The sequence below is a fragment of the Myiozetetes cayanensis genome, unplaced genomic scaffold (genome assembly GCF_022539395.1).
Source record: "Myiozetetes cayanensis isolate MyiCay16 unplaced genomic scaffold, myiCay2020 scf5-8, whole genome shotgun sequence".
Lineage (NCBI taxonomy): Eukaryota > Metazoa > Chordata > Aves > Passeriformes > Tyrannidae > Myiozetetes > Myiozetetes cayanensis.
This window is the reverse complement of record NW_026087742.1, coordinates 7,011,201-7,038,878: the sequence shown is the minus strand read 5'-3', so window position 1 is coordinate 7,038,878 and position 27,678 is coordinate 7,011,201. Positions and strand designations below refer to the sequence as shown.

At 39.0% G+C, this 27,678-nt stretch overlaps 1 long non-coding RNA gene across 1 annotated transcript; it reads right to left on the bottom strand.

Moving 5' to 3' along the window:
* Nucleotides 1-9,604: 9,604 nt before the first annotated feature.
* On the bottom strand, nucleotides 9,605-25,873 carry LOC126649114 (uncharacterized). Its single transcript, XR_007630973.1, has 3 exons — nucleotides 25,761-25,873; nucleotides 22,494-22,554; nucleotides 9,605-9,702 (listed from the first exon to the last, which is right to left on the bottom strand). It is a non-coding gene; the product is annotated as an uncharacterized LOC126649114 (long non-coding RNA).
* Between the last annotated feature and the right edge of the window lie 1,805 nt (nucleotides 25,874-27,678).

The window sequence follows — 27,678 nt, the reverse complement described above, 5'->3', positions numbered from 1 at the left end:
TTTAAAACCTTGTTGCATTTTAGGATACTTTTTCTAAAGAAGTAGCAAAGTTATAATGTAAGGTTAATAGTAAAAGAGTGCTCTACCAGTTAGTCAAAAAAAAAAAAAAAAGAGGAAAATTATATATGTAAGGACAAAACAAAATTGCTTTGTCAACATGGGCTTTTCAGTGCACCTCATTGAAGTGTTAGAAACTACTGAACCCTGGAAAAACAGAACAGATATCAATTGCAACACTCTAACTCCATCAGGGGAAAAAAAATTCCAAACATCTATGGATGCTTATTGTCAGTTGTATAAAAACTGGCTTCATTTTGTCGCCTGATTAGATGTTGTCTTATGCACTTTTAGTCAACATGAAACATTTAACCTGGCACACATACACATGTACTGCCTTGCTTCAAACAGGTTTCTGGAAAAAAAGAACCCAAAAACAACCCCCTAAACTGCCCCACAAACAACACTTGCTAAGTTAGATCAAGCATCATCATTTAAGAATTGGAAACGTTAATGGTACAATTATTGGAGCAAATGAAGGAGAGAACAGCAAGGAGGACCACTAAAGCAGAAAAAAAATCCCCAAAACTTTTCTTTCCTTTAAGGGATGCAAGGAAAATATTAAATGTACAACCTGATCAGGTTGTGCCAAACACTCCTCAGCTATAAGAGCATGGTTTCAGCACAATTCAGTTGACACTGTTTGTGCAGCACCCTGTTTACTGTTGCTGGGCTGAGAATTTGCCACTTCTGCAGAAAACTACTGCTTGAGCCATCAGAAATGCAGACTTGGGGAGGTTCACACAGTCCTGGGAACAGATTTTTTTTTTTCCCACCTGTTTTATTTCTGCATTGCAATGACCATTTAGAATGAAGCACTCAGTATATCCCACACTACTCCCTGTTCTCAGTTCAGTGTCAATTTAGAGGTGAATCTCAGGAAAAAGGGAGTTTAATACAGTCAATAGTAAAGTCCAGCTGCCCCAGTTAAGTATGCAAACCTGATATGAATATTAACTTTGTATTGACAAAGCACTAGTAATGGAAAAACCCGGCAAAAATATCGCCAAGTTCCATCCTTGACTATCACGTGCTCTGACATATGTTACTTCCACCCCCTATATTGTGATCATAGCAGTACACCCCAGCTCTGTGTGAGGTCAAGTAATGCACTGGGAGGGAAATACTTAGGAGTCAATATATATGAGATTTTAGTTGTAAATAGAAACATTTATTCTTCATAGTGATATCAGGGTTACATCATTACATCAACACCAAATCCTCAATCATTTTTCAATTATGAGCCTTTTCAAACACACCTGAAGGAAGATCTACTCTTAGAACTGCAGCAGTTTCTACAGACAAAACACCTCAAGAATTGTAATTGCCTTAGCTCATATTTTGTTAGGAAGGGCAAATTTCCTTTAAAGAAAGAGCTAATTACTTCTGTTTCAGATCTCCAAACTCCCTCAAGGTTGCATTGTAATGCGATTCAAAAGACTCACCAGAACTGAATGTGAAAGCACATTTGGCATTTTCAAATATGCATTCAGATAAACTTGATAAATCTGTTGATACACTGTTATCTATTGCTCCATACAATACCCTGACATGCTGCTCTTTGCACAGAATCTGCCACTAAATACGCTGCACCTTTATTAAAAATGTGAAGTGTTCATCAGGGACTAACAATATGAGAACGTGGAGGAGTTTTTTTCTCCGCAGCAAATAAAAAGTAAAATGAAGAGCAAAAATAAAAAAGGAAATAAAGAGTAAATTGAAAATGCAAAAGAAGAAAGAGGTAATGACTGCCATATTGCATGGATTGAAGCGTCACCTCTTGTGGTCTTGGAGCAACACGGCAGAACTAAAAGTTAGGTGTAAAAACGGGGAAAAAAAGACAACCATTCTTAGAGAGCATTGAAGTTCTCTTGATTGTGTAAATATGCACTTCTATTCTGAAAGCTCTCTTTGTGGCAATGGCATCTTTATATTCAGGAGGACTGCATCACCATTCATATCACACTGAGTGTTTTACTAGATTTTGTTCTCATTAGCTCTGTGCAAAGACCTGGATGAAGAGTGAGAGAGCTGAATCCTATTCTTTCTTGAGCATTGTTTACCAGATCCCTCACTAACTCCCAATCAGTTCCACCTCTGCAATTTTATTGAAGGCAATGAGTTTCCACAGGTATTGTCATATACCATAATTAGAAAGCAGTCTCAGTTCAGTGAGGCTTTATTGGCTCAACAAGCCATACAGAGCTTATAAGTGTGTAAGAAGAGAGAGAACATTGCCAGTTCTGTCTGAAATCAAGTAACATCCATCTAGGAGAAAGTGACTTTTCAAGCCTGAGCTTTGATCTCCTGTGCTGTCTATCAGTATCTGCAGTGCATGGGAATCAGACAACCTCCCTTGGTATGTTTGTGATGACTGAGAAAGCTGCATATTCCTGCTTCCTGTTTGAGGTTCCAGCTAGAAGAGCTGCTATATAAGTGCTGCTTTCATATTCCTTAAGCACGTTTAATTCATGTGATGTTTTTTTCTAAGCAACAGTGTGAGTTCTATTCCCTGACACTCTTTTGTTGTTTGGTAATAACCCTTATGAGTAGTGATAATACACACACAAAAAAATGTGTTATTCTGTCTCTTTGTATTTTGGTTAGAAAAGCAGATAATTTCAGCAACCTGCCTGGACATTTGCTGTTGCACTTCAGTACTCCCCTAATGCCAACGACAAGCCTAGGGCTCTTGAAGGGAAAATTAATATCTCAGTTAGACTGTCTGTAGGGTTTTTCTGAGAGCTTCTCAATACCAGATACCTCACTGTTAAGGGAAATTCCCCGTGTGACCATTCACAGGACTCTCTGCCAGTCACACTCCCACCACCACAGACTTTCGCTGCTGGGACCAAGACTCCTTCTCAGCAGTGGCTCCAGTGACCCAACGGGTCCCCCTTTTGACTCCCTACACACCCCACTCACACAGACCAGGTTTCCCTCAGCAGAGTCTCAATGTCTGTTCTCAAGGAGGACCCCAAGGCCTTTAATCCCCTCACAGTCCAGGCATGCCAAATATCTCACTCCTCCTCCTGAGACATGGGCTCCTGCCTTGCCTCTGAGTGTCCTGTCACCTGGCTGTGCCCCATGTCCCCGGGCCCTTTGTTAACCAAAGGGTCACCAGATCACAGCCTCCTCTCTGGGTCTCAGGCTCCTACCACCCAGAGCTCAACCTGCAGCTGTACCCTGAGCTACGTGCACTGAATGTGCTCCCCAACACCATGGATGAAAACCATGGATGGGTACACGTGGCAGTCACCATGATGTGTGAAATCCAGTCCCCCAAAGATCAGTCAGGCCTTCCAAAAAAATCACTGTGCCTGATTGAACACAGGTCTTCACTTTCCCAGTTTTTAAAAATATGTTCTACATTCTTCATTTTAGACAAGGATTTTAGGAAATATTTTTAAAGGTTACTAAAGTCATAAACTTCTCTTTTCCCAGTCTTATTCACTTTATTAGTTGTTATGCTTCATAGGCCTGTGCTATATCCATTCATTTACTAAGACTTTGAAATGTTCAAATGCTCCAATAACCAAGTATGTGCAGTATTACTTCATTTATATTAAGCAGCCACAATCATGGACTTAGATCTAAAGATTGGGACCTAAATGAAGCCTTGCCTTTACTGTTTCAGTTGCCCCACATATTTTTGATTGACTTAGATCGTTCCTGGAGCTCAGACTTCCCCAACAGTTACTTGATGAGATTTGGCAATTGCACCAGTGTGAACCATGTTGTCACTTAAATCCTCATTTTACTCTCTTTTGTTATTGACAGACATCCCCCTCTACAAACCTTCCATATGAAATAAACCCAGTCTTTTGGCTCCTGGGAAACCTTGTAGATAGTTGCATTTAATCCTCTAAGTAACCCAGCCACTCCTTCCCATTGGTACTTCAGACCTTGTCATCAAATGGTAGCACCATAATAGCCTTTCTCACACTTGCCCATTCAGCTGCCTTAAAATGAGGTTCCTTTGTAAATTTACTTCTACTGGATAATTGCCTCGAGAAGTCTCCTTGCCCCCCCACTTTTGTCTAAATGATTCTGTTATCAGTGTTTCCACCTTTGCTGCCACCATCTTTACAGGTTCTTGATTTCTATTTCTTTCTCCTTTTTTCCCCAGCTGTAATAGCTTCCAGACCATTAGCTTTATCTAAAGCCCTGTCATGAGGTGTACCTTACAGCCGTTACCTGCATTTATTACATTCATTTGTATTCGGGTAAAAATGCTTAAATGAATATGTATTTAAACCCTGGAGACTTGCTTTTGAGACAGCAGATTATGTCCAAACCATAGAAATTACAGTTTTGCATCAAAACAGAGGCAGAGAGACCTCCACTAGGTTTCAGAGAGCTCTGAGTTTCCAGAGTCGTACTCAGTTGCATTAAATCATTGTAATAATAATGCCTTTGTTAGTGGACAAAGGCGACACTGACTTTCAGCAGGGCAAACTTTATTTTTAAAACTAGGTAGAGCTGGAATAGTTTCTGGTTCAGCGCTCATGAATTCAAATACAGGTTCCAATACGTACCCTCTAAAGCCCTAGAAAAGTAATTTTACTTGCTTATTTCTTTTTGAGACTATTACCCTATTTTTGTACTGAAAGAATTAGGTGTTTTAAAGTATATCCCATCATTTTCTAGAACTGAGACATTTCCACAGTAAGGGTAACCTCTCTCACCTCCTTCTTCTACCCCTTTCCCAAACTCCCCAAACCCCATATGCCATCAAAACGAAGGAGAAAAGGGAATGAGTATGCAGAGAAGAATTTACAAGTCTGTCAAAACAGAAGCCAAGAAGGAAACAGTTGTGCAGATAAGTCAACCTTACAGAAAAAAGAAACCCACAAAAATCACACTCATTAATAATTCAGGAAAGAAATCCCTCCCTTTCCATAGGGAACATATTTATGAACCTTTTTTAAAAAAAGTCAAAGTTATGGGCTACAAGTGCACCTCTGCAGAGATAAACATCAGGGAAAAAAAAATAAAGACGCAGTTCACTAATAACACAGTTAAAGGAAACAAATAAAGACAACCTCACCTCCTTCCACCTGCAGTCAGCTCCCAATCCATGCTGCACATCCAGAGCTGCAGGACCCTCCTCCATCCCAGGAGGCAGGTGAGACCCAGCAGCTCTGATATACCCTTTCCCCACTTCCACAGCTGCTGCCAGTTATCCCATCACTGTGAGGAATGGAAAGTATCAGCTCAGTTTGCCCCTCAGAGAAATAAAGGATTCTCTGAAAGCAATTGTTTCCTCACAGTAATTTTTCAGAAACTGTTATAAGTTTCTTCTAAATTAAACAGAGTGTAGGATGCAAAAAGAAGAAAGGTAATACTTGGTCAAATTTATAAAAGAAATGAACAGAAACACTAGTGTTTCTTTCATGAAAAGGCAGAAAGTTGATACTGTTCCTCCAGGTCTTAACTTTTTTTTTTTTAAGGTGTGGTGGAGATTCAAAAATAAAAAAATAAAAAAAAAATGTAAGATGAGAAGTAGAGGAAATTCTTTCCACAAACAGCTAACCATTTTCCAGTTTCCTACCAACTTCCCACTTCAGAGCCTGAACCTGGTTTATAAATAAATTTTATGTCCTCAAAATAACATTTTCTCTTTATAAAAGTCAATTACTTCTCTAAAGTAAAATATGCTTAAGTACAGCAGATTACTGTGTAAAGTAACACTGAGTAAACCAAAACATTAAAATGGTTAGCTAGACTTTTCTGTTTAAATTTAGAGAACAAATATCATTGGTAACCCACTAGTCTTTAGATACATATTTATCTATATATAAAGTCCCATATTTTGGAGTAATTCACATCTAGGATTTTAACTTTTCACCCCTCATTAAGCTTCCTGTGTATTGAAAGGTGACCTGTTCTTCACTGATCCTGGAAATAATTATGAGCACGCTAAAGTTAACCTGCTGTAAGTAATCATTGCGATGACCCTTAGTGCACATAAAATTAAGCAGGCATGTTTTAGTCCATATTATTTGAGCACACAATTTCTTTTTTTACTCACTTTGTTTAGATTACTAATGAAGAACGCTAAGACAGGCCTTTGTGAAACTTTGAGAAATCAGAGACAGAACAAATAGTGGGAGATATCAGCACAGGCCTGACTCTTTTAATAGGCAAATACTGATTATTGAGGGGTTTTTCCCTTTCCAAATAAATGGTCATCATGGCTAAAATGCTGTACTGAAAAGTATCTCTGGCCATCTATTACTGAAAAGAATTCTCTGGGCAAAGTCCTTTGTGCTTCAGCAGGAAACCACCCATTCAATCAGTCTGCAAACACAGGGGACCTCCTTGCATGAAATCCATTGCACGCAGCCCCAGCAGGACCTTTCAAGAGAAATAGTTTGTGTCTTTCCTTGTAACTTCACCAGAAAAAGTCCTGAAGGCTTGGCCTGGTTCCTGAGACAGATAGCAGGGAAGAAGCCAGCTTGCAGCTTTCTGGTTTTGTGAGTATTTGGAAGCTTGGATCCAGCCAGAAGGGAAAGCCATCTCAGGGAAGTATATGATAGGACAAACACTTTAAGTGGCAGAACTTACGTGTCATGAATGCAAATTAAAATACATATTCTCTACAACAGCTCTCAGGTAACAAGAAATTGTGATGCAAAGGAGAAATAAATGAAAAATAAGAGGAAAAAAAAAAACCCACCAAAGGAAAAAACCTCCTAGAAGCTTTTGGAAGCAAGAAATAAAAACTACTCACTGAGGGATATCATAGTGACTGGAGAGATTGACTGAGACAACAAAGGACAAAAAAGAAGGGAAGAAAAATTATGCAAATGGGTTACAAACTTGGCTTTCCAGTTTTGAAAGGCATTGAAGTGTGACCCTTTTGGCTTATTGGCAAAGCATATAACAAAGACAAAAAAACAGTGTGGAAGTTCAGCTGTAACTCACTGTGTGTGTAGACTGTACAAGGACTTGATCTTCTTGAATCAGCAAGGGGAAAAACAACATTTCTATGAAAAGTGGTAGCTTTGCATCTGTATCACTGCATTTAAGTATCCATTCAAGTCTTCCATAAACTTGTGCAAACAGAATAGACAATATGAAAAACAACAGACATCAGAATTGACTGTCAATTCTCGAAACAAAAATTTTCAACATCGTTACAACCAAGTCCACTAAAAGCAAGACTCTCAAAGCCTTCTTGAGGACTCAAGTATGTTTTCCTTACAGTCCAATTAGAAAAAAAAAATGCAAGTCATAGAATCATAGAATCAGATGGGTTGGGAAGGACCTCTGAGATCATCAAGTCCAACCCTTGATCCACTACCACCATAGTTACTAGTCTATGGCACTTATTACCACATCCAGTCTCTTCTTAAATACCTCCAGGGACAGAGAATCCACCACCTCCCTGGGCAGCCCATTCCAATGCCTGATGAGCAATCTCCCTTTTCAGCTTATTTATATTTTAGAGCTAATGAAAACTGCCTCTGTTTCACCAAGAAGAGGGTGGAGTTGTAGGCAGTTTTGCATGATCAAAATGCCCCAAATCCCCAGGCTCCCTAACAACCCCCAGCGACAGGGGCAGTCCAGACCACCCCTCATGGTTCCCTGCTATGAGCTGCCCTCCAAAGCAGTCTGTGTCTCATTCTTCACAAGGTATATTTCTGTGCCTAGGAAGTCTGGCCTCCACATCTTAGGATCCTGACCTTCCTCTCCTCTTCATTTCCTCAAGGCAAATCTCCCCCTACAGGAAATAAGTAGTTGATGATACTTTCCCTGTCTTCTCCTCATGGGCTCCTTTGTCACCCAAAGGCTTGGTGACATGTGTCAGCAGTTAAGGATGGTCTAACTGAATGTGTGGATTTCAGGTCATTCCTATTCATCACAGCATTCAAGCATATGTGAAAATTTCAGCTTGTGGGTGGGTCCCCCTGAAGTCAGTGGGGTTGAAAACACAACTTTTATGCTAAGCAAGTGTCTTTCTGGACTGCATTTACTTCAGCAGGGTCTGTTTAATGCCTGGCTGTGGCGTGAGCAGCAGGACTCAGTTCAGTTCTGAACAATCATTAACACAATGCATTGAACAGGGAATTACATATATATATATGCATATATGCATATGTATACACATGCAAATATATATTTGGGATACATATGCATCCCACACACATTGCTTCTGACAAGATATGAACAGTGTAGCCCTTCTTCCAAAGTCCCAGCTAGTTTTATATTAAGATATGACCACACTGACTTGGATGAAAAAATACCACCAAAAGCTTTCAAAGTCCAGCCTAATTCACCAGGTTTGTTTCAAAGACTTTAACCTCATACATAATGCCTTGGTTTACATGGACACTGATAAAACCCAGACTTTCTCTACTTCACTGGCCAGTTCTTCTCAAGCAAGTAGTTGTTGTGGTCCTTTGAGTAGCTCTACAAGCTAGACTCTGCTCTCCTGTCAGGGCCAGGAGCCCACTTTCTCCAGACTTGGCTGGCAGCCTGGCCTGCCTGCCTGCTGCTTCCTGGGAGCCATCAGGCAGCTCGTGCTCACCAGCTGCCCGTGTCACCTGCCAAAGCCTGCAAGGGATCCACGTGCCACCAGCCACCTGGCACAGCAGTGACGGCTCTTTGCCACCCCCTGCCCAAGCCCAGCAACCCACCACGCGTCAGAGATGTGCCTTAAGATCTGAGCTTACCCTGCCCAAGCTTTGGGCAAGCCCTGCTCTTGCTTCAGAATGTCCCTGAGGCCTTGGACAACCCTGTGTCTGCAGCCAATGCAGCTCCCGTCCCAGCAAATGATGGTGGCTGCAGGGCACTCTTATGTGCCTGCCCTGGCCCCTTCCAAGCAGCTCTGCCTCCTGTCCCTTCTCCTGCAGCAGCTGATGAGCTGTTCCTGCTCTCCTGTCCCTTCCCTTGGTTTTCAGTCTGCATGCTGGGTTAGACTGAATGATCTTCAGGTGCCCACACACATCTTTGTCCGCTCAGGCTCCTCAGTTCCTCTGCTGGGGATAAGGCAATGTCTCTTGCTGTTCACCTTTCCTGGGAATGATGAAAACTTCCACCTCTTCCACCTCACCACTGCTGCATTCCTCTTCTGCTTTCTTCTCCTAGAAGTGCCAAGTACTCCAGATGTTTAGCCCATTCCTTCACATACTTTGGGCAATTAGAACATAAAGAAGAGGACTGACAAAGGGAGAGCAGTCCCTGCCATGGCCCTGTGATGCCCTTTGTAGCTTCAACCATCCTGCCAGATGTTGCAGAAATAGTCAGGCAGCTTCTCTAACAGTAACAAGGCAATTATAAAGAGTTCTAAATCTGTCCTACATGACTACTCATAGCAGCAGTGTTATTTATTCTAACAAACTTTACTTCTATTTAACATCATGCAGAAATAGAGTCTGCATTTTGAAACATTTGAGGTGATCTCTTGTTACTTAGTCAGTACAGGAAAGTGCTACAGTAATAACTACAACAATAACAATTTCTCCTTTCTAAAGAGAAGGTGTTTCTTACCCTCGATGTTCTGGCATCCAGGTTCACCAGATTTATCTGTGCTCCTGTTCCCTGAGAGACGAGCATTTCTCACGGTTCCTGCAGTATGAGCTGCCTGTGCAGGCTTTTGCAAACTTGTCCCTTGTGCCTCATCCCTGTGCTGGAGATCTAGGAGAAAGGATTTGCACTCAGTTGCTAACATTGCTTCTCAAATTTTTAACCTGAAGTAAACGTTTAATGAAATGTGAAAGGGATGCAAGAGCGAGCACAGGTTAATGTAGAATTAATTTGTCTAAAGAGGATCAGAGGTGTCAGGCTCAAGTATAAGGTTAGCCATGAAAAAGATAGTTTCAAAATAAAAAACAGCTAAGACAGAATAAAGAGGTATGTATGCTGGAGAAGGAGGAAATAAAGTGGGAGGCATATTTGTCCAGGGTAGTCTTTTATCTGTTTCTATGATTTCTCATGCTCTTGAGTTTGAAGCCAAGATCAATTGGGATTAATCAGTTGTATAGAAAACATTGTGAACTCATTGCAGGCTTTTAGAGTTTAAATTTGTTTATTGAGCACAATTTGGTTAGCATCAGGTGCTGAAGTTACAGACACCAACACTAGCATAGAAATTACTTTATTTAGCTCCCAGTTGGAAGTTTCTATAGCAACTGGGTCCTATAACAGGAAGCTGAGTTTCTGGCATAGGAATACTGCTGCTGCTGCTGCTGCTAGAGATTGTTAATACTGTATTTTTGGAGCACTCAGCTGTTCCTTAATTCTTTCTAAACCTCAACCCCCCTTTTTCTTTTTCTGAAGTCTTTCTTCAGCATAAATCTCCCTGCTTAGTCATACTTACAATTGCACTTTTTGCTCTTAACCTTCCTTCCTTGGCTGTAAGTGAAACTATCTATTTCAGTCCAGGTTCAGTTCCCCTGGAAGAGCTTGCAGGGTGCCCTGTGCTGCATTTTCCTGTTGGGCAATAAGGCAGAGCTGGAGGGAGAGAACCTGGGCCCTGAAGCAGTCAGAGCTGTCCATATTAAGATGCCTCTCATGGGCCCACTCCTACTACTTGTGCCTTTCAACCTGGGGCCAATTCTAAGAAAGCTACTCATGTCCCCCATTCAGAACACAGTCATACCCCAAATTGAAATCAACTCGTGCTTCTAGGTAGGGCCAAGAGTAAAGCTGTAACACTGACTTGCAAACATTGCAGACCTCATTGCTACTCCTCTGTGTGTTGGAAACTCACGGCTAAGTACCACCAATTAGACATGGAATTCCATCAGTCAAACTCCTTGATGTGCATTCAGTCCCATCCCTGCACTACTGAGGCATTTTCAAAAGCTGTGGGAGGACTCCTTGAAAAGAACTGTATTACTGCAGAGTGAACAGATGTCTCTTTCACCTGTAAGACATCTTTATTTATATGTCTTTCACAACTGTGAATCAATAGTCTTTCTTAGCAACCAGATTTATTTGTGGGGGGACACATTGAAATGCTTGTGCTGGATGGAAACACAAACCGCTGTTAGGAAAATAGAACACTTACGTAAGTAGGTGTTTGGGTGGCTCAGAAGTTAGCAGGTATTTTGAGATTCCTTTCTTGGTGTGTGGGTAAAACAGCGGCAGTTTGAATCATCAAACGTTTACACTCTCTAGTATGGTTTTTAACTTATCTGGTTCAATTCCCTCCACATCAAAGAAAAATATGTTATTCTACTCAAAACCCACTGGAGATGTCCCTTATGCTGCCCTGAAGACCTCTGTCCCATGGGAAGGAGTACCAGCTATCTCAAAGCCACAGAAAACAAAACCTCCTATCAATGAAATGCAAATTTATATTTGGTCACTCAGGCACAGCATAGAACATATGTTTTGAATAACAATAGCTTCAAGTATCCCTAGGTAGGCTGGACAGTGCAACCAGAATAAATTCTTGTGTTTCTTCACACATGAAAGGAAAAGCTGTGGCAGGGTGTTCCTTTATAGCTCAGGCAGCAGCTCCAAAAGGACAGAGAACAGTGAACAAGGCAAGATGACCTGGCTGTGCACCGTAGAAAAACTGTAGGAGCACTGAGGTTTCTGTGGGCTGCTTTTTTTTATGCAGAAAAACTTTCAGGAGAAAATACACCAAACCTGCAGTTAACTACTGGCAGGTCCAGCCCTGGTCTGTGTTAGGAAAGTCTAGATGGCTTGGATATTGGCTGTTTGCTTCTGTTGTTATCTTTCCAATACTATTCAATTTGGCTGTCTCTTATCACTCCTAATAGGGGCTTTTGCTTTTCCATCTGACCTTAATAAAATGGGATCATCCTTGCTCAGGTTTCTAGGATTGCTATTTTAGGTGTTGGCAGTTTGAGAATATCTGCCTGAAGAGGTATTTCCTTTCCCATAACCCTGATTTTTTTTTTTTTTAACCCAGTCCAGGGGTGGTTTCCCTGTCCTGGAATATTGATCTGGGGCCATTTGTGGGGTGTTGCAGTCTGTCAGGGGTGTCCCATCTGTCCAGGCACATTCTGTCTCTGGCAGCTGTGGTTATTTCACCTCTCTTGCAGCAGATCCTTTCCAGGCAATTTACAGCTTGTTCTCTAAATTCTTAACATCTCACTGCTGAGTTGCTGGGAGGGCTTGTTTTGGGAAAGGGAATCAAAGCCCCAGGGAAAACTGTGTTTCCACGTGGTGCTGAAGGCAATAGGAGTCTCTGGGAGACCAGTGAGATTAGAATGCTGGAATCCACTGCCTAAAAATCCTACTTCTTCTCTCCAATGAGTCATCCAGCATCAGAAGCCATCTCAGCATGACCTTCTGCCGCTGCCACTCCTCGTGCCCAGAGAGCCCACACAAACCCAGCGGAGGATTTGTTGCCACCACCTTTTGGCAAAACGCTTCTCCCTGCAGCACTAAAGGTTTTCATTTTCTTCTATTTCGCCATCCCAGGTTTCTGGCTTCTCTCTTCACAACCTTTGAAGAGTTTTTTTTCAAAATGGCAGCTGCAAAGGTCATCCCTTTCTCTGTTTCTTTCTTGCTCGGAGACAGGAATCGTGCTTGGGAATAGAGATGCAAGGCAGCTTTGCAGAGCATGAAAATCCAGTAACTTAACACGTTGTCTCCAGCCTACAACAACTGACCAAGACAGAATAAAAAAAGGAAAAGAAAATAAACAGAAGGGATTAGAAAAAGATGGGACTACATACTGATTAGACTGATTTGGAGTGATTGGACTTCTCATTATGCTGGGGTTTTCATTTTATTTGTGTTTTGGTTTTTTTTTCTTAAAGATATACACATAGTTCACACACAAGAGGTGTGTGAACTAGAACTATATTTTAAGTTTTCTGAGCTAGGTATAGTTATTGGAATTATATTTAAAAGAATAGAGGACATCCTTCTTTTTAGAAGATTGGTCATGAAGGGAAAAATAGTAATTGGATTACTTCTGCATTTTTTTTAGACTTACATAATTTTCATTCTTTTCATCATTCATCCACAATTGGTTTTTTGCTTAGTTCAGGTCATACTTCTGTTATGGAACATGTGACATCACGTACTATATGTTATGTAGAAAAAAAAAAAAATTTACAAGAGATGCTAATTCCTTCAGGTAAGTCCACTAAGTAAACACTTCAGTAACAGATCATAGATTAGAAGTGCATATCTTACGACATTTTCTAAGAAAAACCATCAGTGAAACACTGTGAGGTAAAGAGTTCATTGCTGTATCTGAAATCAGCTTCCACTTAGTGTTTTCAGTTATCACTAATCTTGTGATTAACATATTTATAATAGAAGAAATGAGCTCTGAAAAATACAGAATAAAAAAATAAAAACAGGGAACAGCTGCAAGTGTGATCTTTGGATCTGAACAAAAATTTCTTTTAGCTCTGGAACTCTGCACTCAGTCCCTGCTCCTTCCACACACACACAGCACTTTTCTCCCTCAGCACAATTCCCATGTAGGTAAAGCAGCAGCCTCCAGCAATCTGGATCCCTCTTTACCTGTCTCACACTATATTTAAAGGAATCCATGGAGATATCATGGCACAGAGGGGCAATTCTGTTTTCCATCCTCCATGTCTCCATCACTGCACTCCCACCTAGACTTTTGTGCCAGCACCTGACATTTCCATAGTTTCAGCAGAAGCTGGATCTTGGTGTTGATCCACCTGAAAATGTTTCACTGGAAGTTTTGTAGGTGGATAAGTTTTAAGGTAGACTGTGGCTTTATGACCAACAGTGGTAATGGCAAATCAACCTGATGGAAAGAGTGAGGACCCTGCACACAAAGGCAGGGTCGACTTAGTTGTGAGACTGTTCCCAGTGATGTTTGATCAACACAACTGAAAAAATAATTTGATTAAACAGAATTAGTTATTTGGTGACATTTGGATATTTAACATTGGTTTGTATCAACATTATTCACTTTTAATGAGGCTGTATCTTAGGAGCAGCTTATTGTGTGGCCCTGCTTGGAGTAGAATATCCTCCAACCTCATTGTCATATTGTGCACGCAAAAGCACTATGGTTCTTCTTACTATCATTCTTATATTAGGAAAAAAATCAATCTTTAATTTTTAAAATGACTATTTAACTTAAAAATGTTGACCATACTGACAAGAGGCACACTGAAGTGCATCTCTTCTGAAAGATGCTGCATTTTTATCATGAGAAGATGGAGAATCTGGTTTTTGCAGCTGGAAATTTAATGCAAAAAGTTAACTGTCAGCATGCCACTTGGTGAGAATACAACACCACTCATCCAAACCCCTCAAAATTATAAGACAGATGTAAAATTTGTCATAAAAGTTTTATAAAAGAAGAAGATGAGGCACAGAGAGGTTATACGAAGTATTTTTCAATGAAAACACATTTCTCTCAAATTAAATACTATGTGCACTTCAAAAAATTAAGAAGTTGTGAATGTCGTAGTGTAACCTCACCAAAACTGAACTAAAATAAAATCAATCATAATTTTAGCATTAGTGTCTACACAGGGATTGTCTTTGTAATGTGTCTTGTTTTGAGAGTCTGGGGTAGTGGACTGAGCTCAGCATGCCTCAGTTAAAAAAGTCTCTTTTCTAGTTGCCTAATATTTTCAACTGCATTTATTTATTAAAACATCCCCCCCCAAAAAAAACAACCAACAAAACAACCAACCAAAAAAATCAACCAAAAAACCAAAAACCACTCTCAGCTGATTCTTTAGATCATGGGTACACAAATAGTTTTTGAAGAATTGAACATATAAAATAAAGGTAGATATAAATCAGAAATAAAACCTGGACGTGAGAACAGAAGTTCCCCATTGAGCTGGAAATTAGAGAAGACGAAGGGTGTCACTGACAAAATTAGAGTAGCAGACATTTCACTGAAAAATCCCAATTCCTTAAAGTCAGCCAAAGAGAAAGGGTGATACCTGTTGTAGACAGCTTCTGCAGTCTATACTTGCAGCCTCCTGCAGAACACATGAATCTGTTGAGAGGCAACAGTTGTGTGGATGAGTACTTTTAGAGTCATGGAACGATTTGGGTTGGAAGGGACCTTAAAGTTCATCTAGTTCAACCCCCTGCTTCCATTTTCTACTTTTTAAGTAAAAACCCTTTTTCTGCTTTTTAAGTAGAAAAGGTTAAATTACTTGTTTCACTCAGCTTAGACAAAGTCCAAAAGAACCAAAGTCCATTGACTCTCATTGTCCTGCTCTAAGCATTATGCAATTTTACTTGTAATTATACTGACTACATGGGCATGACACTTATCAGTGCACTTTGAGTATTTTCAGTATAGTGGAATTACTGACAGCTAAAATATTATGGAATTGTCCAATTTAGGCAAATCCTGTGCTGAAGGTGTTGACCTTTTGAAAATGAATTTCTTCTGCTCGTTGGGTTTTACTTCCCCTATCTTGTTTCTACTTTAGCAATTATTCATCTTTTATGGCTTCCTCCAGCTAAAAGTCTCAGCAACAGGAACATTTATTCAGAATCAGAATGGAAGATCTGGTACTTTTCTGTACATTAAAGAAGAAGAAAGTTCAATTTTCCTTCTGAAAAGCACGAGAAAGACCATTACATGAGATGTAAAGACAGAGAGAAAAAGGGGATGAATTCCCAAAATATTTGATGGCAAAAGTAATAATAGCAGTGAATGAGGCCACATAAATGATTCATGAGACTCATTTTTTTCCTATTGTTGCTAAAAAGAGGCTCATTATTACTCAGAAAAAATGCTTTGTTGGTGATGTAAAAAGAAATCAGTATTTGCTATCAATTACTTTCATTAACACTGGGCCTTTGTACACAGTTTTAGAAATATATTTTATAAGAATATAATTTTGTAATTTCATCCCTACTGTGCTTTGAGCCTTCTGAGACCCACAAATCTCTTTAATACCTCCACTCCTGCTGGTAATAAAAAGTCTTGTGGGTGTAGTAACAGCTAAAAATACAATAGTAAATGATTCCTACGTTACCATTCCAGAGGTCACGATGGGTAACAAAGAGACAACAAGCACGTAAAATAAACATCCTCTAAAACACAGGCAAGTGGTAGCTTCACAATGATCACTTTGAAGAGATGTGACTCCTTTAAGGACATTTTCTTCTTTAGTTTGAAGGCTGTTAGAAACATCTGAACATATGTTCTGAGGCAATGAAATTTCAATGGGATATTTTTTCCTTTTAAAGCCCAATCCTTAAAACACTGACTTCCAACATGAGACAGCAACAAAAATGAGTCAAGATAAGAGTGCATATTTAGCAGAGAGATGTAAGGAATAAACAGAGCTAAAATTGGTCTTTTTGATTCTATAAACAATGCATCATTAGAAGGCAATGAAGACAATAAGGAATGGGATTACCATGCATCCATTTGAGAGATTTCAATCAATATTTAAACAGTTTTGGAGAATTTAATGTAAAACAGGGAGCTTTCTCAAATAAGCAATCAAACCAATCCATTAAGGCTGTAATCACCACTACATCTGGGTGTTCCTGTGATTTGGAATAAACTGATTCTCCACATTCTGTTGAAGTGGTACCTCTGGCATTTACCTTGTTGGGGTTTTTTAATTGTTATATATTATCTTGTTTATCCCCAACTTCTTAATATAATAAATCCTTCCTAAACCTAACTAAAAATACCTGAAAAACCCCCACCCCAAAACATTCTTGATACGGCTATAAATATATATAAATGATTATGAGGCAAATGAGGCCAACCTCACAGTAATAAAATACAGATAATATGCATCTGTGTAAATCATATCTAATTACTATTAGAGTGTAGAGATTTGCTGTGAACAATTAGTATTAATTTACCATAAAAGCGTGTTATTGAACCTTCAGAAATGGGAGCTAGTACAGGACCTGTTGTCCATTTTCCCCTGCAGTTGAGACACTAGCAAAAGGGATGTCTGGGTCTCATGGGAAATTTTACACTGAGTAATACCAGCTTTACAATCCTGCTAGGGTTATAAACTTAACTGATGAGAGCAGATATTTCTCCATAAACAGCAGAACGGCATTGCAGATATTTGACGAAAGGAAAGCAACATCAGAAATCTTTGTCTCTTCCAGAGAAGCCAGAAGGTTTAAGCAACTTGATTTGGATTAATCAGATGAAAGAAAACACTTGCAGGCAGAGAGACTGATGGAGGTAATATCACTCACGTGTTTTGTGAAATGTTTTGCACTGCTCTGCCGTGAATGATTTTATAGCTCGACAACAAGGAATCCAGCACTGATTGTATAGATTAGCTGTAAAAAGGAGAAATGCAAACCACACTGACAGTGAAGGGATTCTGCAACTTTCGTATTAATCTTTCTTTTATTGTTTGTTTGGGGTTTTTTTTCCTTTTTTTTTTTTTCTTTGAGGAAGGGGTTTTACCTGCTTGTTTTAAGGCAGTGGATGTATTGGGAAGTGGGATGAGAAATCAACAGATGGAAATCTTGCTTTGAAAGTAGTAAATTGGAGCAAAACTATATGCCATTAGAGGAAGCAAGTTTCAAAGGAAAACAGTAAGCAAGTTTCAAAGAAGTGGAGAATTGTAAGTTTGACATTTTACATGACTTCCTACTTTGCACATTAATATTAAAACTGTTTAACTGTGATGCAAACGATGACTACTGCTGGGAAGAGGTGCTTCCTGTCGTGGATAAGTATATTGCCAACAAACCCTATTTTCTACTCAAAACGTTGGCCTTCATACCATAAAATTTGTAGTCATTGCACTGTCCCAACTGCTCAGTCTGAATGGAAGTGGTCTTCTCTGAGAGCTTTCAGTTCAGAGAGACTGAAATCCATTTACATTTGCCTAAGCTGCTGGACCAGCACTATTGCCTGCATCTCCTGCAGAGGAATGAACTAATTTAGCCACATATCATCTCCAGATGGAATAATTTACCCTGGAAAGTGACATGTGGAGATGTGGTTCTGTTTCTTCGCCTTCCTGTTCTTTCCCTCCTTGGACTGCCTTCTCCATGAAACACGACAATGTTTCTATTTGTTGATGTATGACCTCTAATTACGTTTCAAGTAATTGGAGGAACTAGAGTAACACTTGTAATTGAATCTGGTTTTTTTGTTTTTTTTTTTGTTTTCTGATAAATAAGTCAAAGAGCTTAAGCTCAGAGGCAGAAGTGCAAAAACTTTTTTTTCTTTATATGGCCAGTCTTTCCTTAGACACAGCTGTTTTTAATGAGTTGAAATCTGGTCCTTTAGCTCAAAAAAAACCCCCAAACAAAACACCACCAACCCCTCCACCTCCCAAAAAACCACAAACAAACAAACAAACCCAACAAAAACCAACCAAACAAAAAAACCCCTCAGAACACAACAAAAAAATACCAAAACCCAAAAAACGAAGCTCACATTTCTAGATGTTGACAGTGACCCAAGTGTCCCAAACACTGTTGATTCATCAAGCCATTAAGAACATGAGTCTCTTAATGGAGTATATGGTGTCTTTAATGGGATGTCTCCTGTGTGCTTAGAAACAGTTACCAGAAAACACTTGTTTAATGGCCTAAGTTATGCTGGGTTTAAAGGGTCAGGACTATTGTATTAGGGCAGGAATATGTAACACAGTTCCAAGAAATGACAAACATTTCCATTCATGTCCCACTCCCCTCCCTCACCCCCTCCTTACTAGAAGTTGCTAATGATATTGCAGCTATTGTGGAAAAGAAGAAAGATATGGACATGACTCTTACTTACATAATCCCTAAACACCACTTGTAATGTGCTATGCTAGCGTTCCCTATCTACAGATTGGAACTTGAAGAATGAGAGGGTTTTGTGCAGAGACTGAAAGCTGAGCAGAAAAGGAAAAAAAAAGAAGAAGAAAAAAATTGAAGGTGGTGATTTTATTTACAAGACTAGTTTAAAGTTTATGACTACAAAAATAAAGCGTGAATTTGCAGCAGAAGAATAGACCAGAGACTGAATTAGCTTGTGGTAGAGAGGAATATTTATAGTATTATTTAAAAACATATACATATATTTTCTGTTCAAGCTGGATTACAAATTCAGTGAGCTTAATCAACAATAGGAAAACAAGAGAAACTACTGTTTTAGCTATTGAACAGAATGCCTAGAATATTATTTAAACACATCTTAACAAGCATCAGTTAGAGAGATCACAGATCTGATGGGTAATATCAGACACAAAATGCTGCTTTAAACAAACTACAAATGCAAGATGTTTCCTCGTTTAGGAAAATTGCATCAGTTTACCAGTTTAGTTTATCAGTTTACCAGTTAGAACTGATAATCCGTTCCTTCAGAGATGTTGGGCAAGAGACTCACTAAAATCTAGCCCCAGTTTCCTATTCTGAAACAAGCTGAGCACACATTAAGAAATAATTTAATGGTCAATTGTTTGTTCACACTCTGATAACCACCATTATCATAATGCTAAACATTAAGAAAGCAATTTATTTTGAATAGCTCTTAAGTCATGACCATAAGTGACAGCAGTAGGATTACCTATGAAATCAGTTTAAGAAAAACCACCCTAATTTGTGCAAGATGATATCTTCTGTGAAAATTTCAACTGATTGGACACATGGCAGAATAGAACTTTTCATGGAAACGTCAAAAAAATTAAAAATTTGGCCTCCTCCCTCGGGGAAAAAAAATCAAAACCCAGCTAGCTAACAAGAAAAAAATCTAGGTGTTTTTATTACTAGACAACTACAAATTATAATAAAAATCATAGTTTGTGTTACATATCAACATAATACAATAGTGAACATCATGACTACCAGAAGAGCAACGCAATTGGAGCTTAAAAATTTAAGCAGTATTTGCTTGAGTTTTGCTCCCAGAAACACAAATCCTGTGGGTTCAAGGAAGAATGAGACAACCCAGCTCTTCCAAGAAGAAAAATAACAAGCGGTCTCTACAGAAAACCACTGAACATGTGGCTGCAATATTTAAATGGCATCTTTATACAGTCATGGATAATTACCAGACAAAAATGATGATTATATGAAAATCAGCTGATATTTTCAGTCAAGATTCAAGCCAACTTTGTCTCATGACACTTCTTTTTCCCCCTCCTCTTTCAGAAGTGCATTTTGTGCAGCAGCAAATTGTGAGATGAGAAATGTGTATGTTACACTCCTGAAAGTGCTGGGAATCTCCTGGGAGAAACCTGTTCTCATGAGACCCCTACAAAGACCGAGATACTTTGTCTGAACTTGAGTGGTTTAATTAGGTTAGCTTAAGTCAGAAGTTCATTCCCAGCTGTGAACTGTGTTTTACCAACCCCCACTGAAAACGTGCAAGTTACTGCTTCCTAATAGCAACATTTGTTCCTATCCAAGCACAGCTACGGCATACTGTGAGAAATTACATGACACAAGTGGGAATTAATATTGCAATTAAAGGTTTTGAGTTTTGAAAAAGATTAAATAAACAGATTTAATACACATTTTTCTTAATTGAAAACAATTAAAAAGCAGAAACAAAAATGAAGGCAAACACAATCTACAAAATTAAGAACTGATGGTACCGAGAACTTGTCTCCCAAAGGGGACCAATTGCATCAAGAAAATGACTTTAAAAGTTGAAAGAAATAGATGAATTAGTAAGTGGAGAGGTGGAATAAAAGCAGAAAGAAACTGGGAATGAAAATAACTAGAATTTGTATTAGATGCAGTAACTTAGATCATGTTTTTGTTGCCTTTCTGTCTGGCAAGAAAGTACTGCGCTTACATTAAGTAAGACAAATGCAGTGAATAAATGAAGTGTAGAGCCTGGGAAAAAGAAGTAATAATTTGTTGGTTGGTTTATACTTTGCACCCTTGAGAGTAGCACGATGCTACATGTATACCAAAAATCACTTGTGAGGGAAGCGTTGGAAGAGGAAATTGCTGTGGGGCAAATTTTAGGCAGAATGGTAAGATCTGGTTAAAACCATCACTGAGAACCCAGAAGAAAATACAATGTTCAATCAATCTGGCAGTCAGGCACAACTGATTAAGGCCAAAGAAAGAATCCTATTCCAGGGAGACAAAAGTCTCTCTCTAACTCCAACTATGGAAGCAGAGGAAATGGTAATCTGTTACCATCCAAAACTGTGAAGGTGCAAAACTAAACAATCCCAGTTTTGGGGGTGCAAACCAGAATTCTTTATTGAACAAGCAATTTGCAATATAAGGGACCGGTGGGCGAGACATGTTAATGAGGAGGATGAGTTATGCTAATTAGGGGCAGATTATGCTGACTAGAGGATTACACAATTCTCAGTTAATAATGGCCAGTCTTCGCAAGCGAAGATCCGGGGAAGGTCTTTCCACCTTCCAGCCTGCGCATTGGATTTTTTAGGTGAGACACAGTGTGCGCGGAACTGAGCCCACCCTTTAATCCTAAGGTTCATCTGCCGGGGCCAAGTGAGCTTGGACAGTGGCAGTGAGGTCCTTAGGACGTAGGTGGGTTGCCTTTAAGGGCTAACGAGCCCCACCTGCCCGGGAGTGGCCCTGACTGGGAATCGAACCCGGGTCTCCGCGGTGATAGCGCTGCGCCTTTACCACTAGACCACCAGGGGCTCCTTACAATTCTCGGTTACAGTTACACAAACTGTTAATGTTTTTCTGTAGGGAAGAATCACATAGGGGAAGAGAACAAAAGGGGTTTCTACACCGTTTTACGACATCATTACAAAACCTTCCCATATCTTGTTAAGGCAGAAAGGACAATCAAACTAATAATTGTTAACTAGCTAATTGTTAACAGGTACAGTCTTGTGATATCTCTCATGGTGTGGCTTTAGGCTCTCAAAGCAAAGAGCTTTCCCCAGCTCCCACTGTCCATGGTTTACTGTTTAATCCTATCAGTTCTCCTTCTGCTGACAGCTGAGTTTCGGATTCCAACACAAAAGGACTGCAAAAATTTCAGTGTTGGGGTCCACATAATGTCAGGGACGAGAACTAAAGAAGCATAAAGGATGTGCACAAACTGTAGACTCAACCATGCAAAATCCCACAGAAAACTGGAGGTAAGACAGCCAGGAATGCTGGCCTGGATGGGATGCTGGGAGCAGATTCAGAGAAGAAGTAATGGTATTCTATGTCCACATTTAGATAACTACATGACCTCTAAGGCCATACATGAACCTATCAGGGCAACACAGGTTCAGAAGAGCTTATCACCATGTTAACCCTCTGTTTTCCTCTTCCATTTAAGGTGTTGCTGAGACACCAGAATCCCACCTGCTGAAAGTTCAAACACATTGATCCAAATTTAGTTAGCAATAATGAGGGAAGTGGAGAAGTTCAAACAGGCACAGCATTTGGTTGCAACGCTCACAGCTGTGAAATTGGCATTTTACACAATGCTGGGCCACATGATGGTGTACTGGGATGAATTTAACTTGATGAGCAGTGGAGAAAAAGGACAGGCTTTGTTAACAAGACAGGAAGAACAGCAGGACTAGGAATTGCTATTCACCAAAAAGTCCAGTTACCTTTCCTCACGGTCTGTGAACATCTGCGCTGATCTGAAATCATGTTGATTTGACCATGTGCCTGAAACACAAGTAATTAAGCAGAACAAAATAAAATCATAGAATGGCTTGGGTTGAAAGACACTTCAAAACCTACCCAGTACTGCTAAAGGCAGGGACATCTTTCACTGGTCTAGGCTGCTCAAAGTCCCATTCAGCCTGAACGTGAACACTTCAAATGATGGGACATTCACAATTTCCCTCAACAACCCATTCCAATGTATCACCACCATCACAGCAAAGAATTTCGTCCTTAAGTCCAATTTAAACCTACTCTCTTTCAATTTAAAATCATTGCACTTTGTCCTGTCACTATAGATGTTGGTAAAAAGTCTCTTTGTCTTTCTTATGTCAGAAGACTTTTATGTATTCAAAGGCTAAAATTTTCCTACTTGTGTACTTCGGTAACCATACTGTCTCACCAATCATTGCCTTCAAGTAATGTTCTACAGCCTCCCCAAATTTCACATATTGAAAATTGAACTTGTGGTGTTCAAGTCTTCATAGGAAAATAGTAAAGTGATCAAGATTTCTTTTTTTTAACGTTATTGATTTCTGCTAAAAGTTACAAAGAGGTCTGATGTGTGGTTTTTATAAGATGTTTATGTGTTCTCTTTAGATCTTTAGATTTCTGGTTCTCTTAGCATCAATAAAAACACACTGACATCAGCCTTTCTAGCCTTTCCAACTACTGTTCTGTAAAAAATGCATTAAAATAATTATGCTGTTGATTTTTTTGTTTGTTTTATGGGGGGACATATCTGAGAAAAATTTTACCTTTGCTCTGCCTACAGATTGACTTTCATTTACAGGGGAAGATTAAGAATTATATTTCAAAGTTTTGATTACAAATCAAGAAGTTTTCCATTCTATTTAGAAAAGCCACAAGAGCAGGAAATAACGGCTACCTTAATTTTTCAGTCAAACTTAAAAATGACATGCATATACATAAATGTGTAAGATATAAAACTGATAAAAATATTAAATTCAGCTACAATTTCTCCCTGTAAAATAATACAATCTGTTGAGATGGAAGACTGGAAGCAGGATGGGAAAAGCCCACACAGAACTATCTTTCCATTGCTAAGAACAGGAGGAAAAACCCCGTGTCAGTACCAGAGTTTGATAAATTATACAGATTCATTCTTAGATGTTACAATACAAAGTTTCTACTCCTCTTTCCATCTACTGAATGCCATTCATGATCATGGTTTAACCCTCTTTAAAATTCTGAAAGATAGAATGACTAAGAAAAGCCTTTCCAATGGTTGGGTTGTAAATCTCAAGGACTTTTATCTGTTCCAGACCTTTTTTTTTTTTTTAAAATCTTCTCTTTTGGCAAGTCTGTCAGCAGAAAACTGGCAACAGAGTTGGTACCACTGAAATCTTGAAAAATGGTAAAAAGCTTCAGAAACTAAACACAGTCAAAACATTGGCACACAAATTAATATTTTCAAAGCATAAGTAATTTCATAATAATTTCTAATGATCTCCTGCAATCAATTACACCAGGAAATCACACTATAACATTGCTGGTTGTGACCAGGCTGAATTTAGTGGAAAGTTTCCTGTTGATATGATGGGAGTTTGCAGGGCAGCCTGAAATCCCAGGTGTTTTTGGAAGTGACCATGTTTTTTGGGGAAAAAAAAAAAAAAAAAAAAAGTTAACAGCAGAATAAAATTTCTCCTTGCCATACAGCTCTTACTTCAATAGTATTGCTAAAATTCCCTAGATCAAAACTCCTAGACTGTTCCATAAGATGGAATGCAGTGTTATTGCACTCCAGATGCAGACAGCATTGCTATAATTTGGAAGTCAGATGGCATGGTGTGTATCCTGATGTAAAGTAAGGTCCATTCCATTGTAAAAGATAATGCATCTCCTTAAATATTTATCTTTATATCATATTTATAGAGGGAAGATACAGAAACAGGTGTGGTTTATCTAAATCTCAATTAGACAGGCAGAGTTTGTTTTATTCTGTGATCGAATGCTTCATTCAATGCTACAAAGCAAAAACTAAAGGACAACCTGATAGATTTTCCTGCAACCTTGCAAACTTCCATATGTAGCCTTACATCTAGCTAGGCTGAAAAAGAGCAAATGATAATTTCTTCAGCATCCAGCTCACTGCAGTTTGGGAACAATGGGCTTGTGAACAAAATTTAAGTCAAATTTTCCTTACATCACAATGGAAAATGCATAACCTCCTGACTGTGCCTCTCAGACAAGACCCTGCCACAAACTATTCAAGTGAAAAAGGAAGAGATGATTCTTAATTCTTTACCATATTGTGAGGAGGAGAGAAGGGCTGACTAACACAGCAGAGCTTTTCAAGAGTGCTAATGAGATTTATGCAGTTTTACACTTCCACATGGCCAGCAGGCTTTGGAAAGTTGTGTTGCTTAAGTGGCTGGTGCAGAAAGTAGGAAAGAGTAGCTGACAACTGAAAACTCATCTGAGAAACAGAGTGCAAGGACAATGAGGGGGACAAACTGATCCACAGTCGATTCTGAAGTTGTTGTCCAGTTACTCCTGGGTCTCAGTTTGTCATCACCCACACCACGTGTTAATTGTAGGTGTGTCTGAAATGCACACCATTCATTTTACCATTTTGTCTACTTGTCCACAAAATCCAAACATGTGTCCTAAATTCCTCACTCCAGGGGCTGCTAAATGACACACAACTCTCAGAAACCTTCTGATTCAAGTTCCACAATTTCAGGTGCTTCCATGTGCTATCACTCCACACCTGAGCACATAGGACGTGCACTCGATCGCGTGCTAGAAAACAGCATTCTGCTGAGCTGCACCAGAATGTTTTGAAAAGGAAACAAAAGCAAAAGGCACCCAGAGTTTAAAGTTGACTTATTCTGTAGAGAAGGTGCAATCTGTCCTTGAGGAGGGTATGGATGAGAAGTGGGGATTTAAACAGCCCTGCACTACCTGGGTGCAATTAGCAGGGTCTGTGTAGCCACAGACTGGCAATCAGGAATGCAAGCTGCAGTATTACAAGGCCACAACCATATTCAGACACGAGTATATTATGAATACTATAGAGATATCCTGTCATTGTAGGAATCAAAACTGGTTTTTTCCAGTGGTGGTTAAATGCTTTTCAGTCTGGCTCAAGGCCATTTTATGTCATTCATTCTTTCTCTGGAAAGATTACTGTGGTTAACGGCAGAGTTGCAGTAGTTAAGACTAAGAAAGGAAAACCAATTTACCTTGATTTCAATGGTTTTGCTGTTGAGATTCTTGTAGTAGTTACATCACAAGAGTGCAAATACTTGTCCCATTGGACGTGCCTTCTGGCTATTTCACACATCCTCAGCCGCAATTCCAGCCAATCCTTCCTTAGCTCGCACAGCTGGCGAGGGGTGGGGGGAGTCCTCAGGCAATCCCTTAAATCCTTCCCTGCCTTTTACAAGAGGTCAGAGCAGAGGTAGCAGCCAGTGAAAACCTCATCTTCCACAAGTTTGAACAATTCTGTGAACAACAAACTTGGGTCTGATTGCTCAAAGGATTGAGCGTACTGCAAATGAAATAGTGATGTAGCTTACATTATTTTTAAATTGGAAGGGAAAATATAATTGAGGTTTAGTTATTTTCTCATGAAACTTTAGTTATTCCAGTGTAAAACTGAAATAATTACGTCCACAGTATTTGTTGTGACAATCTTAATATGACAGACCCTCCTTTGATGTTCAGTGTTAAAAAGTCAAATCCTTTCTTTCACCCCCTGAAAATACATTTCTTTTAAAATAGCAAATGCTCAGTGTGTCCTTTAAAGCACAAACCTGCAAAGGGAAAGAAAATCTGAAATAATTATTTTTAATAAGATGAAGCACCTAGAGACAACAAATCACACAAAAAGCTTTTTTCCTGGGAATAACTTCTATTAATTTCAGCTTTTGTTGAGAATTCAGTGAACTGAAATTTCTTACATAGTTTGTTCAATTTTAGCTGATGTACATAGAAATTTTTATTTGTATTGTAAAATAGAGCTGCCTGAACAAAACAACATATTGATGTTATCATATTTTATAATGACTCTGTGGTCCCATGACCAGAAAGAATTAAGAAAACAACTAAAATGTCAAGTGCTTATTGTCTGAAACTTCCATGGGAATTAACAGCTCTGAATTTTTCAATAAATCATTTAAGGAGCATGAAATTTGCCCATAAACACAAACACTTACAAATCTACTAACTCTGCACGAGTTAGTAAAACTTTCCTTAAATTCTTTTGGCAACTTAAAACAGATTTTTAAAATAAAAGAAGAGTAGAATGATGAGAAAATGAGACTGAGAAAATGGAAAAGAAAACCCTTTTTCTTCCAAAAACTTGGAGTAATATACCGTTTTAAATAATCATTCAAACACATGGGAAGGTGTTTCTCTTTTCTAAATGTACTGAAAAGAGTCTATCTATAACTAGGTAATAGAAATTCCTATTGCAATGAGACTGGAGTATGATGATTTCTTTCCTGATTTTGTATAAATAATAAAGGACTGCTATGAGTGACAGTTTTCCTGCAACTAGCTCAGGAGCAAACAAGAGTAGCAAATAACACCATCTAATCTGGAGAGAAATATATTTCTGTTCTGAGTAGGTGTTTAAATTTTTTTAAAGATCAGTTTACTTTTATTATAGGATTCAATTTTTTGTGCCTTTTTTGAATATATTACTTCATGGGAGATCAAAAAAATATATTTTTATTTATAAGTCTTTCATCTGTGCTGAAATCCACAGCAGCAAAGTTGTTATGCTTTGTGACTGAGGCAGGTTTTAAATCAGTTTATTCTGAGTCTTAGGAGACAACAATTTATCAAGCAACATAGTGATGCTTTTATAATCTGCAACTCTGCTGACAAACCCTGTACTGTAAAATACAATTCCATTTTTTTAATGCCTTCCAGTTAAATTAAGATACTTACCACCATTGTGAAAAATGCAGCACACCCACCCAAATAATTTCTTTTCTTCAACTCTGGTTCAGTTCCACATACCAATTGATTGGTCCTAGGAAAACCCCTTGATTATATGTGAAAAAAAATGCATCCTTTTGACTGAACTAACTTCTTTAAACTAGAGAAACACGAGGCAACACACCACTTATCATCACCTTAAAAAATCGCACA